At 37.5% G+C, this 14891-nt stretch overlaps 1 non-coding gene across 1 annotated transcript; it reads left to right on the top strand.

Moving 5' to 3' along the window:
- Positions 1-9402: 9402 nt before the first annotated feature.
- Positions 9403-9510, top strand: LOC112731987 (small nucleolar RNA R71). Its single transcript, XR_003167730.1, has one exon. It is a non-coding gene; the product is annotated as a small nucleolar RNA R71 (small nucleolar RNA).
- The last annotated feature ends 5381 nt before the right edge of the window (positions 9511-14891 follow it).

Here is a 14891-nt window from a genome sequence, read left to right as displayed (position 1 = left end):
GGCCCAAACAGGTACTCAATAATGCTAAATGCTAATCATAGCCGCCAAAAACACTAATAAAATTCAACAAGACTAAGATCATATTTATAACTAAAAGAAAACTTCTCTTATCTAGTAGACCTATTTACCAAATAAAAAACTGAATATGGCGAAAAGCCAGTGTCCAGAGACACTAAGTTGAAGCATTTTCTGATTCCAACTGCTGAAAGTTGTAAGGCTTCCTAAGTAACCAGTTGTTATTGCTATAGATAGATGTTCTGAAACTTGAGATATGTCGGATTTGAATACAACACCAAACCATCCCATAAAAAATGAACTAATCTGAAATAACATGTAAAATAATTACATTAAGATTAAAAAACATTTAAATGTTTTAACTATTTTAACAAGATTGCATAATTTCAAATCTCTTTTACTTACTTTCTAAGCATTAAGTAAGCAAGAACCAGAGTAACACTTCTGCTTCTCCCTTCAAAACAATGAACTGAAACTATCTGACCAATCTGCTCAACATAATCTATAAAATCACAAGCTTCTTCAAATATGCTGCTGATGTTACAATCTTCATTGTCACTCACCTTTTTTCAATGGGCAAGAACAGGTCCAATATAATAAGTCATTGACATAACTTAATAAAAAAAATGAATAAATAAGGAGATTTTGACGTCAGCATTAACATGGTGCAAATAAATTCCGTTGGGTGAGAGTATTTGTAACGGCAGAAGGTTTCTCTCTATTCGCAGCCTCAGATATCAACACAATCCTCTCAGGGATATGCTCAAGTCTTATCTGAAAGTACAAGGAGTAAATGCTTTATATGGAGATACATAAATGATCCAAGTTTAAGATGTTAAATTTTGGTGTATTAAAATGAATTTACCTTCAGTATAAATGCAATCTACATCTTGCAGTATGAAAATAGTAGTGTCACCATGTGCTAGTACCTCAATCCCATCTCAGCCATTTCTTTCACAAGTTAATCAATTGTCACGAAAAAGAAGACGAAAAAAGAAACAGTAACAGTAGTACTAGTAAACAGAAAGGAATAAAAGAGAGTATATAACCCCAACATCAAGCAAAACTTTTTTAGAAGCCTATCCTCTACAAGCCATGTGCAAAAAGTATATATGCAAAAAAGGCAATAAAAACATTGCACTTAAATCCATATACCCTTCTTTTTTTTTCTTTTTAACTTTTCAGCTTCTATTATTTTTTTCCTTGATTTAGAGCTAGCATTCCAGCTCTGCAAATCCCTGCATATAGATTAGGATGATATTTAATTCTAGCTAACATGTGATTTCAGCATATTATAAGATAAAGTTAGTAACAATAATAAGTGTTTGTTGTTGACCATTATTATCACGATCATATTCAATTCTAGCTTGGCCTTTATCACTTTACTATCTAATAATGTAGAAATGCTAAAGTTAGTAGCATCATCTTCTATATGCTATATCTTTGCATTGTCCATATTAATATAAATCTCATTCAAAATTCTTATTTCTTCTGATCTCTTCTCAAATTCATAAAGCTAGTTATAGATATGTGTTTTACGGGATAATTGGTAAGAAGTGTCTTCTCCAGAAACCGTTTTGCTGTATCATATGAAAGCAAAGTGAGTCTCTCATAAATACTATCAATTTATATAAATATATGCTGCAAGAATTCTTGATCATATCACAAATTTTGTTACTTTTTCTTAGGGTATGCGAAATTCGACAGAAAATTGAAGATGCGATTCTATTCTATCATACTTGTGTGGAAATGAATTCAATTCAGTTGTGGCAGAAGAGGATTCAGCTTCACTTAAGAGTTCTAACGTTACAGTTACACAACCAATAATACAAGAGAACTTGAGTGATAGAGAAGATGCCAACAGTGAAGATGTAAAACCCGGTTAATTAATGACTAATTAACCCATAAATTAGAATTTGTTCTAGAAAATTAAAAATGTGATTTTTATGGCTTAATATTATAGAGAATATTAAAATGAAAATTTTGATACCAATTTTAAGGAAATCGGCCCAAAATTGGACCGAACGGATCAAACCGGGCCAACCGGACCCATATTGAGCCCTTGGCCCAACTAAGCTCAACCTAAAACCCTAAAAACAGCACTCTCTCTCCTCTCTTAAACCTCCAAAATGCTGAAATGAAATGAGGAAGGGGAAGAACACTCTTCCAAAGTTCTAATCCTCATTTGATCTTCAAACCACCATAACTTTTGATCCGGAGCTCCGATTGCCGCACCGTTTACGGCCACGCGTTCACTGCGACGTGCTCTACAAAACCCACTACTTTATCCTTGAGGTAAGCCACGATTTTAGTTCAGTTTCCTCAGCCCTTAAATTCGAATTTTTGGGTAAAAAGTGTTGAGATTTTGGGCTCTTTGATGTTATAGGATCCAACTAGCTTGAAGGAGAGGCTTAATATTGTCTTCTTGATCTTTGGGTATGGTAAGATTCTCAATCCTAGTAAAATTTGTTGGTTTATGATGTTTGGGTATTGAGTTGTTGTGTTTGGATGTGATAATTGAGGCTTAGGTAGTGTGTATGTGAATATTGAAGCTTGATTGAGATCTTGGAGAGCTTGGAATAAACTTTTGTATGCTAAAAGTATGTTCTTGGGAGTGTGGTATGCGAAATTGTTACTCTGAGGTTGTAAAATTTGTTGTTCGTTCTCTCCCTGGCAATGGCGCCAAAAACTGATGCACAATACCATGGTCCAAACATAACTTCACAACTTCGCACAACTAACCAGCAAGTGCACCGGGTTGTCCAAGTAATAAAACCTTACGTGAGTAAGGGTCGATCCCACGGAGATTGTTGCTATGAAGCAAGCTATGGTCATCTTGTAAATCTCAGTCAGGCGGATATCAAATGGTTATGGAGTTTTCGAATAATAATAATAAATAAACGAAAAATAAAGATAGAAATACTTATGTAATTCATTGGTGAGAATTTCAGATAAGTGTATAGAGATGCTTTCGTTCCTCTGAACCTCTGCTTTCCTGCTGTCTTCATCCAATCCTTCCTACTCCTTTCCATGGCAAGCTTTTTGTAAGGGCATCACCGTTGTCAATGGCTACATCCCATCCTCTCTGTGAAAATGGTCCAAATGCTCTGTCACGGCATGGCTAATCATCTGGAGGTTCTCGATCATACTAGAATAGGATTTACTATCCTTTTGCGTCTGTCACTACGCCCAGCGCTCGCGAGTTTGAAGTTCGTCACAGCCATCCCTTCCCAGATCCTACTCGGAATACCATAGACAAGGTTTAGACTTTTTGGATCTCAGGAATTGCCATCCATGGGTTCTAACTTATACCACGAAGATACTAATAACTCGGACCCGGTCTCCTGTATTAGATATCTAAGAGGTACTCATTCTAGCTTGGTTGCATGTAGAAAGGAAGTGTTTGTCAGGCACGCGTTCATAAGTGAGAATGATGATGAGCGTCACATAATCATCACATTCATCATGTTCTTGGGTGCGAATGGATATCTTAGAAGCGGAATAAGTTGAATTGAATAGAAAAAACAGTAGTACTTTGCATTAAATCATGAGGAACAGCAGAGCTCCACACCTTAATCCATGGAGTGCAGAAACTTTACCGTTGAAGATACATAAGTGATAATGGTCCAGGCATGGCCGAATGGCCAGCCCCCATGAAAGTCTAAGATAGCATAAAACTGATCAAAGATCTCTAATACAATAGTAAAAAGTCCTATTTATAATAAACTAGTTACTAGGATTTACAGAAGTAAGTAATTGATGCATAAATCCACTTCCGGGGCCCACTTGGTGTGTGCTTGGGCTGAGCTTGAAGTTTACACGTGGAGAGGTCATTCTTGGAGTTGAACGCCAGTTTGTAACGTATTTCTGGCGTTCAACTCTGGTTCGTGACGTGTTTCTGGCGTTTAACTCCAGACTGCAGCGTAGAACTGGCGTTCAATGCCCTTTTGCGTCGTCTAAACTCGGCCAAAGTATGGACGATTATATATTGCTGGAAAGCCTTGGATGTCTATTTCCAACGCAATTAGAAGCGCGCCATTTTGAGTTCTGTAGCTCCAGAAAATCCACTTTGAGTGCAGGGCGGTCAGAATCCAACAGCATCAGCAGTCCTTCTTCAACCTCTGAATCTGATTTTTGCTCAAGTCCCTCAATTTCAGCCAGAAAATACCTGAAATCACAGAAAAATACACAAACTCATAGTAAAGTCTAGAAATGTGAATTTAACATAAAAACTAATAAAAACATCCCTAAAAGTAACTAGATCCTACTAAAAACATACTAAAAACAATGCCAAAAAGCGTATAAATTATCCGCTCATCACAACACCAAACTTAAATTGTTGCTTGTCCCCAAGAAACTGAAAATCAAATAGGATAAAAAGAAGAGAATATACTATAAATTCCAAACTATCAATGAAACATAGCTCCAATCAGATGAGCGGGACTTGTAGCTTTTTTCCTCTTGAATAGTTTTGGCATCTCACTTTACCCATTGAGGTTCAGAATGATTGGCATCTATAGGAACTCAGAGTTCAGATAGTGTTATTGATTCTCCTAGTTCAGTATGTTGATTCTTGAACACAGCTACTTTATGAGTCTTGGCCGTGGCCCTAAGCACTTTGTTTTCCAGTATTACCACCGGATACATAAATGCCACAGACACATAATTGGGTGAACCTTTTCAGATTGTGACTCAGCTTTGCTAAAGTCCCCAATTAGAGGTGTCCAGGGTTCTTAAGCACACTCTTCTTTTGCTTTGGACCATGACTTTAACCGCCCAGTCTCAAGTTTTCACTTGACACCTTCACGCCACAAGCACATGGTTAGGGACAGCTTGGTTTAGCCGCTTAGGCCAGGATTTTATTCCTTTAGGCCCTCATATCCACTGATGCTTAAAGCCTTGGGATCCTTTTTATTTACCCTTGCCTTTTGGTTTTAAGGGTTTTTGGCTTTTTGCTCTTGCCTTTTGGTTTTAAGAGCTTTTGGCTTTTTCTGCTTGCTTTTTCTTTTTCTTTCTATTTTTTTCGTCATTTTTTTCTGCAAGCTTTGTATTCACTGCTTTTTCTTGCTTCAAGAATCATTTTTATGATTTTTTAGATTATCAAATAACATGTCTCCTTGTCATCATTCTTTCAAGAGCCAACATATTTAACATTCTTAAACAACAACTTCAAAAGACATATGCACTGTTCAAGCATTCATTTAGAAAACAAAAAGTATTGTCACCACATCAATATAATTAAACTAAGTTCAAGGATAAATTCGAAACTCATGTACTTCTTGTTCTTTTGTTTTTAAAACATTTTTCATTTAAGAGAGGTGATGGATTCATATTCACTACTTTAAGGCATAGACACTTAAATACTAATGATCATGTAATAAAGACACAAACATAGATAATCATTTAACATAAGAAAACTAAAAACAGAAAATTTAAGAACAAGGAATGAGTCCACCTTAGTGATGGTGGCGTTTCCTTCTTGAAGAACCAATGATGTCCTTGAGCTCTTCTATGTCTCTTCCTTGTCTTTGTTGCTCCTCCCTCATTGCTCTTTGATCTTCTCTAATTTCATGAAGGATGATGGAGTGCTCTTGATGTTCCACCCTTAATTGTCCCATGTTGGAATTTAATTATCCCAGGGAGTTGTTGATTTGCTCCCAAAAGTTCTGTGGTGAAAAGTGCATCCCTTGAGGCATCTCAGGGATTTCTTGGTGATGAGCTTCTTCATGCGTCTCTTGAGATCCATGAATAGGCTCTCTTGTTTGCTCCATCCTTTTCTTAGTGATGGGCTTTTCCTCATCAATGAGGATGTCTCCTTCTATATCAATCCCAGCCGAGTTGCATAGATGGCAAATGAGGTGGGGAAAAGCTAACCTTGCCATAGTGGAGGACTTGTCAGCCACCTTGTAGAGTTCTTGAGGTATAATCTCATGAACCTCCACCTCTTCTCCAATTATGATGCTATGGATCATGATGGCCCGGTCTATAGTAACTTCAGACCAGTTGCTAGTGGGAATGATTGAGCATTGAATGAACTCCAACCATCCTCTAGCTATAGGCTTAAGGTCCAGTCTTCTCAGTTGAACCGATTTGCCTTTTGAGTCAATCTTCCATTGAGCTCCTTCCACACATATGTCCATGAGGACTTGGTCCAACCTTTGATCAAAGTTGACTCTCCTTGTGTAGGGGCGTGCGTTCTCTTCCATCATTGGCAAGTTGAACGCCAACCTCACATTTTTCGGACTAAAATCTAAGTAATTCCCCCGAACCATGGTGAGATAGTTCTTTGGGTTCGGGTTCTTACTTTGATCATGATTCCTAGTGATCCATGCATTAGCATAGAACTCTTGAACCATTAGAATCCCGACTTGTTGGATGGGGTTTGTTAGAACTTCCCAACCTCTTCTATGGATCTCATGTCGGATCTCCGGATACTCATTTTTCTTGAGTTTGAAAGGGACCTCGGGAATCACCTTCTTCTTGGCCACAACATCATAGAAGTGGTCTTGATGGGCTTTGGAGATGAATCTTTCCATCTCCCATGACTCGGAAGTGGAAGCTTTTGTCTTCCCTTTCCCTTTTCTAGAGGATTCTCAGGTCTTAGGTGCCATGGTAATGGAAAAATAAAAAGCTTTATACTTTTACCACATCAAACTTATAATATTGCTCACCCTCGAGCAAGAGAAGAAAGAAGAGATGAAGAAGAAGAAGAAATTGGGGAGAGGGATTAAGGTTCGGCCATATGGGGAGGATTTGGGTGGGAAAGTGATTTTGAATTTTGAAGGTAGGTGGGGTTTATGAGGTAGGTTTATGGGGAAGAGTGGATGGATATGAGTGGTGAAGGGGTAGTAAGGAAGAGAGCTTGATGTGATGGGTGAAGGGTTTTGGGAAAGGGTGTTTATTGGGAAGAGATGATGAACATTGAGAAGAGGGAAGAGTATGAGTGGAGGTAGGTGGGGATCCTGTGGGGTCCACAGATGCTGAGATGATCCTGTGGGTCCACAGATCCTGAGGTGTCAAGGAATTGCATCCCTGCACTAATTAGGCATGTAAAATGCCTTTGCATGCAATTCTGGCATTTAAACGCCGAATTGGTGCTTGTTCTGGGTGTTCAGTGCCCAGATGCAGCATGTTTCTGGCGTTCAGCGCTAGCTTTCCTCAGTGTGCATTTCTGGCGTCTGAACGCCAGGATGCTGCTTGTTTTGGGCATTCAACGCCAGATCCATGCTCTGTTCTGGCGTTGAACGCCAGCCAGATGCTCCTTACTGGCATTTAAACGCCAGTAAGCCCTTCCTCCAAGGTGTGATTTTTCTTCTGCAGTTTTTGATTCTGTTTTTGATTTTTCTATTTATTTTGTGACTCCACATGATCATGAACTTAATAAAACATGAAAGAACAATAAAAATAAAAATAGAATTAGATAAATAAAAATTGGGTTGCCTCCTAACAAGCGCTTCTTTAATGTCAATAGCTTGACAGTGGGCTCTCATGGAGCCTCACAGATGTTCAGAGCATTATTGAGACTCCCCAACACCAAACTTAGAGTTTGGATATGGGAGTTCAACACCAAACTTAGAGTTTGGTTGTGGCCTCCCAACACCAAACTTAATAAAACATGAAAGAACAATAAAAATAAAAATAGAATTAGATAAATAAAAATTGAGTTGCCTTCCAACAAGCGCTTCTTTAATGTCAATAGCTTGACAGTGGGCTCTCATGGAGCCTCACAGATGTTCAGAGCATTGTTGAGACTCCCCAACACCAAACTTAGAGTTTGGATATGGGAGTTCAACACCAAACTTAGAGTTTGACTGTGGGGGCTCCGGTTGACTCTGTTTTGAGAGAAGCTTACTGTGCCTCTTTTCCATGTTTACAGAAGGATGTCCTTGAGTTTTAAACACAAGGGAGTCCTCATTCAATTGAAGGACTAGTTCACCTCTGTCTACATCAATCACAGCTCTTGCTGTGGCTAGGAAGGGTCTTCCAAGAATGATGGATTCATCCTCATCCTTCCCATTATCCAGGATTATGAAATCAGCAGAGATGTAAAGGCCTCCAACCTTTACTAATATGTCCTCTACTTGTCCATAAGCCTGTTTTCTGGAATTGTCTGCCATCTCTAATGAGATTTTAGCAGCTTGTACCTCAAAGATTCCCAGTTTCTCCATTACAGAGAGTGGCATGAGGTTTATTCCCGACCCAAGGTCACATAGAGCCTTTTCAAAGGTCATGGTGCCTAAGGTACAAGGTATTAGGAACTTTCCAGGATCCTGTTTCTTCTGAGGCAGTCTCAGTTGATCCAATGCATTTAGTTCATTGGTGAACAGGGGAGGTTCATCTCCCCAAGTCTCTTTACCAAATAAATTGGCATTCAGCTTCATGATTGCACCAAGGAACTTGGCAACTTGCTCTTCAGTAACATCCTCATTCTCTTCAGAAGAGGAATACTCATCAGAGCTCATGAATGGCATAAGGAGGTTCAATGGAATCTCTATGGTCTCTAGATGAGTCTCAGATTCCTTTGGTTCCTCAGAGGGAAACTCCTTATTGATCATTGGACGTCCCAGGAGGTCTTCCTCCATGGGATTCACGTCCTCCCCTTCTCTTGTGGGTTCGGCCATGATGGTCAATTCAATGGCCTTGCATTCTCCTTTTGGATTTTCTTCTGTATTACTTGGGAGAGCACTAGCTAGGAGGGGTTTCAGTGATCTTCTTACTCAGCTGGCCCACTTGTGCCTCCAAATTTCTAATGGAGGATCTTGTTTCATTCATGAAACTCAGAGTGGCCTTAGATAGATCGGAGACTAAGTTTGCTAAATTAGAGGTATTTTGTTCAGAGTTCTCTGTCTGTTGCTGAGTGGATGATGGAAAAGGCTTGCTATTGCTAAACCTGTTTCTTCCACCATTATTAAAGCCTTGTTGAGGCTTTTGTTGATCCTTCCATGAGAGATTTGGGTGATTTCTCCATGAGGGATTATAGGTGTTTCCATATGGTTCACCCATGTAATTCACCTCTGCTATTGCAGGATTTTCAGGATCATAAGCCTCTTTTTCAGAAGATGCCTTTTGAGTACTGTTGGATGCAGCTTGCATTCCATTCAGACTCTGAGAAATCATATTGACTTGCTGAGTCAATATTTTGTTCTGAGCCAATATGGCATTCAGAGTATCAATTTCAAGAACTCCCTTCTTCTGAGGTGTCCCATTACTCACAGAATTCCTCTCAGAAGTGTACATGAACTGGTTATTAGCAACCATGTAAATGAGTTCTTGAGCTTCTGCAGACATTTTCTTTATGTGAATGGATCCACCTGCAGAAGTATCCAATGACATCTTAGCTAATTCAGATAGACCATCATAGAATATATCCAGGATGGTCCACTCTGAAAGCATGTCAGAAGGACACTTTTTGGTCAGTTCCTTGTATCTCTCCCAAGCTTCATAGAGGTATTCACCTTCTTTCTGCCTGAAGGTTTGAACATCCACTCTAAGCTTACTCAGCTTTTGAGGAGGAAAGAACTTGGCTAAGAAAGCCTTGACCAGCTTATCCCAAGAGTTCAGGCTATCTTTAGGTTGAGAATCTAACCATATTCTAGCTCTGTCTCTCACAGCAAACGGGAAAAGCATGAGCCTATAGACTTCAGGATCTACTCCATTAGTCTTAACAGTATCACATATCTGCAAGAATTCAGTTAAGAACTGAAAGGGATCTTCAGATGGAAGTCCATGAAACTTGCAGTTTTGTTGCATTAGAGAAACTAATTGAGGTTTAAGCTCAAAATTGTTTGCTCCAATGGTAGGAATGGAGATGCTTCTTCCATGTAAATTGGAATTAGGTGCAGTAAAGTCACCAAGCATCCTCCTTGCATTATTATTATTTTTGGCTGCCATCTCCTCTTCTTGTTCGAAAATTTCTGTAAGGTTGTCTCTGGATTGTTGTATTTTAACTTCTCTTAGTTTCCTTTTCAGAGTCCTTTTAGGTTCAGGATTTGCTTCATCAAGAATATTCTTGTCCTTGCTCCTGCTCATATGACAAAGAAGGGAACAGAAAAATAATAATAGGGATCCTTTTTACCACAGTATAGAGGTTCCCTTGTGTGAGTAGAAGAAAAGAAGAATAAGAATGTAGAAGAGAAGAATTTGAACTCAGAGGAGAGGAAGGAGTTCAAATTTTGGGTGAAGAGAAGTGTTAGTAGATGAATAAATAAATAGAAGGAGATGGAAGAGAGGGAATTTCGAAAAAAATAAATTTTGAAAAGGAGTTAATGATTTTCGAAAATTAAGATAAAATTAAAATTAAAATTAAAAATTGAAACAATTAATTAATTAAAAAGAATTTTTGAAAAAGAGGGAGGTATTTTCGAAAATTAGAGAGGGATAGTTAGTTAGGTAGTTTTGAAAGAGATAAGAAACAAACAAAAAGTTAATTAGTTAGTTGAAACAAATTTTGAAAATCAATTTTGAAAAGATAAGAAGATAAGAAGTAAGAAGAGATATTTTAAAAAAGATAAGATAAAAAGATATTTTTGAGAAGATATGATTTAAATTAATTTTGAAAAAGATTTGATTTTTAAAATCACAGTTAATGATTTGACTCACAAGTAATCACAAGATATGATTCTAGAACTTAAAGTTTGAATCTTTCTTAACAAGCAAGTAACAAACTTGAAATTTTTGAATCAAAACATTAATTATTGATAATATTTTCGAAAATCATGATGTAAAATTAAGAAAAAGATTTTTGAAAAGTATTTTTAAAATTTTCGAAAATAAATAAGAAGAATGAAAAAGATTTGATTTTTGAAAAAGATTTTGAAAAAGATAAAGTTTTTAAATTGAAAATTTGTTTTGACTCATAAGAAACAACTAAATTTTAAAAAATTTTGAAAAAGTCAATCCAAATTTTCGAAATTTATGAGAGAAACAGGAAAATATATTTTTTTTATTTTTAAATTTTTAATGATGAGAGAGAAAAACATGAAAAATGATGCAATGCATGAAAATTTTAGATCTAAACATGTGATGCATGCAAGAACACTATGAATGTCAAGATGAACACCAAGAACACTTTGAATGTCAAGATGAACATCAAGAACTTATTTTTGAAAAATTTTCAAGAAAAGAAAACATGCAAGACACCAAACTTAAAAATTTTTCATGTATAGACACTATGAATGCAAGAATGCATATGAAAAACAAGAAAAGACACAAAACAAGAAAATATGAAGATCAAACAATAAGACTAGCCAAGAACAACTTGAAGATCATGAAGAACACTATGAATGCATGAATTTTCGAAAAATGCATAAATTTTTAGAAAAAATATAATTGACACCAAACTTGAAATTGACTCAAGACTCAAATAAGAAACACAAAATATTTTTGATTTTATGATTTTATGAAATTTTTTTTATTTTTTCGAAAATTAATGTGAAAAAGAAAAATAAAGATTCCAAAATTTTTAATATGAATTCCAGGAATCTTGCACTCTCAGTCTAAAGCTCCAATCTGAGGGTTAGACATGGCTTAATAGCCAGCTAAGCTTTAGTATGCTATTACATGCATTGAAGTGATTAGTTGAATCCTCAGTCCAAAGGAATTTAGACATGGCTTTACAGCCAGCCAGGATTCAACAAATCATCATGAAACACTAGAATTCATTCTTAAAAATTCTGAAGAAAAATATATTTTATTTTTTTGAAAAGATTTATTTTTTATATTTTTTTTTCGAAAATTTATTTGAAGAAAAACGAAAACAAAAAAAAAATTTTTGAAAAAGTTTTTGAAAACCAAATAAAAGTTGAAACAAGAAGAAAATTACCTAATCTGAGCAACAAGATGAACCGTCAGTTGTCCAAACTCGAACAATCCCCGGCAACGGCGCCAAAAACTTGGTATGTGAAATTGTTACTCTGAGGTTGTAAAATTTGTTGTTCGTTCTCTCCCTGGCAATGGCGCCAAAAACTGATGCACAATACCATGGTCCAAACATAACGTCACAACTTCGCACAACTAACCAGCAAGTGCACTGGGTTGTCCAAGTAATAAAACCTTACGTGAGTAAGGGTCGATCCCACGGAGATTGTTGGTATGAAGCAAGCTATGGTCATCTTGTAAATCTCAGTCAGGCGGATATCAAATGGTTATGGAGTTTTCGAATAATAATAAAAAAAAAATAGAAAATAAAGATAGAAATACTTATGTAATTCATTGGTGAGAATTTTAGATAAGTGTATAGAGATGCTTTCGTTCCTCTGAACCTCTACTTTCCTGCTGTCTTCATCCAATCCTTCCTACTCCTTTCCATGGCAAGCTTTCTGTAAGGGCATCACCGTTGTCGATGGCTATATCCCATCCTCTCTGTGAAAATGGTTCAAATGCTCTGTCACGGCATGGCTAATCATCTGGAGGTTCTCGATCATACTGGAATAGGATTTACTATCCTTTTGCGTCTGTCACTATGCCCAGCACTCGCGAGTTTGAAGTTCGTCACAGCCATCCCTTCCCAGATCCTACTCGGAACACCACAGATAAGGTTTAGACTTTCCGGATCTCAGGAATGGCCATCCATGGGTTCTAACTTATACCACGAAGATACTAATAACTCGGACTCGGTCCCCTGTATTAGATATCTAAGAGATACTCATTCTAGCTTGGTTGCATGTAGAACGGAAGTGTTTGTCAGGCACGCGTTCATAAGTGAGAATGATGATGAGCGTCACATAATCATCATATTCATCATGTTCTTGGGTGCGAATGGATATCTTAGAAGCGGAATAAGTTGAATTGAATAGAAAAACAGTAGTACTTTACATTAAATCATGAGGAACAGCAGAGCTCCACACCTTAAACCATGGAGTGCAGAAACTCTACCGTTGAAGATACATAAGTGATAATGGTCCAGGCATGGCCGAATGGCCAGCCCCCATGAAAGTCTAAGATAGCATAAAACTGATCAAAGATCTCTAATACAATAGTAAAAAGTCCTATTTATAATAAACTAGTTACTAGGGTTTACAGAAGTAAGTAATTGATGCATAAATCTACTTCCGGGACCCACTTGGTGTGTGCTTGGGCTGAGCTTGAAGTTTACACGTGGAGAGGTCATTCTTGGAGTTGAACGCCAGTTTGTAACGTGTTTCTGGCGTTCAACTCTGGTTCGTGACGTGTTTCTAGCGTTTAACTCCAGACTGTAGCGTAAAACTGACGTTCAAAGCCCTTTTGCATCGTCTAAACGCGGCCAAAGTATGGACTATTATATATTGCTGGAAAGCCCTTGATGTCTACTTTCCAACGCAATTAGAAGCGCGCCATTTTGAGTTCTGTAGCTCAAGAAAATCTACTTTGAGTGCAGGGAGGTCAGAATCCAACAGCATCAGCAGTCCTTCTTCAACCTCTGAATCTGATTTTTGCTCAAGTCCCTCAATTTCAACCAGAAAATACCTGAAATCATAGAAAAATATACAAACTCATAGTAAAGTCCAGAAATGTGAATTTAATATAAAAACTAATAAAAACATCCCTAAAAGTAACTAGATCCTACTAAAAACATACTAAAAATAATGCCAAAAAGCGTATAAATTATCTGCTCATCAGAGTGTTGAAGCCTTGAGAGCTTGTGAAAAAGTGACTTGGAGGTGTTCCGGGTTAAGCGGGAAAGCGGCTAAGGTATGGTATCGATTTCCTGTATTTAAAATGTAATGTGGTGTGAAAACTTAGGCTAAAGGCCCTAAAATAGGATTTGAATTGTTAATGTTGTTGAATGGTTGAGATAAATTGTGTGGTCATGTATGTGATTAATGAATATTGATGTTTTGATGGTATGATGTATGAGAGATATGCATGTTTTGATATATGCTTAATGATTGGTTGAGGTTGAATTGTGGGTGAAACCAAGTTGATGGTGAGGATGATATTGATTGTATGTATTGATGGTTGATTTGAAATGGTATTGTTGGAAATTAGGATGAGGAAGGATATATGACATGATATTGTGTTTGAAATTGAGTTATTTGATTGAGATGGGTTAAAATGGTGGGATGTGATGGTTCTAGATGAACTTGAGAAGGGGGAGTTGAATCAAGTTAGCTTAAAATTTAGAGTTTCAAACTCTGTTGCAGTGGAAGCTTAAGTTGCAGGAGATTGGTTGAACTTATCTCATACGCAGAACATTAAAAGAGCAGAGAAGAAGAGAAAGGGGCCAGCATGTATCCTGGTTCAGATTCTCAGTACCATGAATCCTACGTCCAGTCTCCACCACAAACCATGGTAGAATTTTCACTATAATCCTCAGATTACATACACCAATACTATTGAATTACTCCCTAATCCAACTAGTATCTACCCCAAGCTTTCTTCATCAAAGCTTAGCAACCCCAAAGTGCTAACCTAACTTGGAAGGGGAATCTACACAGATTCAATTCTCACCAAGTGCTAACCCAACTTGGCAAGGGGAACTAATCCTAGTTCATACACCCAAATTACATCAGAAAACAAACAGTGGCTATTTTGCATCACTCTTGCCTTTTCTCTCTTGGCTTTTGAACCTCACATAATTTCCTTTTCTCAAAACAGAAAATAACGCAAGACAGCCATAACAAAAAATTCAGAATTAAGCTTGAGTAGAAGAAAGAGATTCCAGCTCTGTGTTAGAGATGGTGCTCTGAATGTGTGTGCTCTCTTCCTTGGCTTGAAATGTTGGAGTGAAGCTTGTTATATATCTTTAACTTGGCTTCATTGTAGCTTCATGATTTTGCTTGTCATTGCTGCCCGTTGGAGCTGGCACAGCCAGCAAGCTGTCCTTCTTCATCATGCTCCACTACCCCTGCTGCTGGAGGAGCTCGTCCACCACCTCTGTGGTCCTTGGTTTTTTTTCT

Source organism: Arachis hypogaea, chromosome 12, assembly GCF_003086295.3.
Source record: "Arachis hypogaea cultivar Tifrunner chromosome 12, arahy.Tifrunner.gnm2.J5K5, whole genome shotgun sequence".
Lineage (NCBI taxonomy): Eukaryota > Viridiplantae > Streptophyta > Magnoliopsida > Fabales > Fabaceae > Arachis > Arachis hypogaea.
This window is presented reverse-complemented; position numbering and strand designations above follow the sequence as displayed.